Source organism: Mercenaria mercenaria, chromosome 4 (assembly GCF_021730395.1).
Source record: "Mercenaria mercenaria strain notata chromosome 4, MADL_Memer_1, whole genome shotgun sequence".
In the NCBI taxonomy this organism is placed as follows: domain Eukaryota; kingdom Metazoa; phylum Mollusca; class Bivalvia; order Venerida; family Veneridae; genus Mercenaria; species Mercenaria mercenaria.
Window position 1 is genome coordinate 71,446,173 of NC_069364.1, and position 239 is coordinate 71,446,411.

The 239-nt window shown below is 31.4% G+C and overlaps 1 long non-coding RNA gene across 1 annotated transcript in view; it reads left to right on the forward strand.

Annotated features, from left to right (window-relative positions):
• LOC123552107 (uncharacterized) overlaps nt 1-239 on the forward strand; it is an 83,699-nt gene that overhangs the window by 45,733 nt on the left and 37,727 nt on the right. The window lies entirely within an intron of this gene.

Below are 239 nucleotides of genomic sequence, written 5' to 3' on the forward strand. Positions count from 1 at the left end.
GTAACTCTGTAGCTTAACAGACACAATCATCAACAAAAACTGTCAATTAAGTTATGGTAGCCAGTTTGCACACTCATAAATTCCATAGTGAAACAGAGTTTTGCCATTCAGAAAGTTCTGTTATCCATTACATGTAGCTTTTCACTATAGTCAGTTAATTTATTTGACAATTCAGGCAGGCTCTTTTTACTACTGTACTGTAAATATATTAAAATAACAATCTAATTGTTCATTTTCAG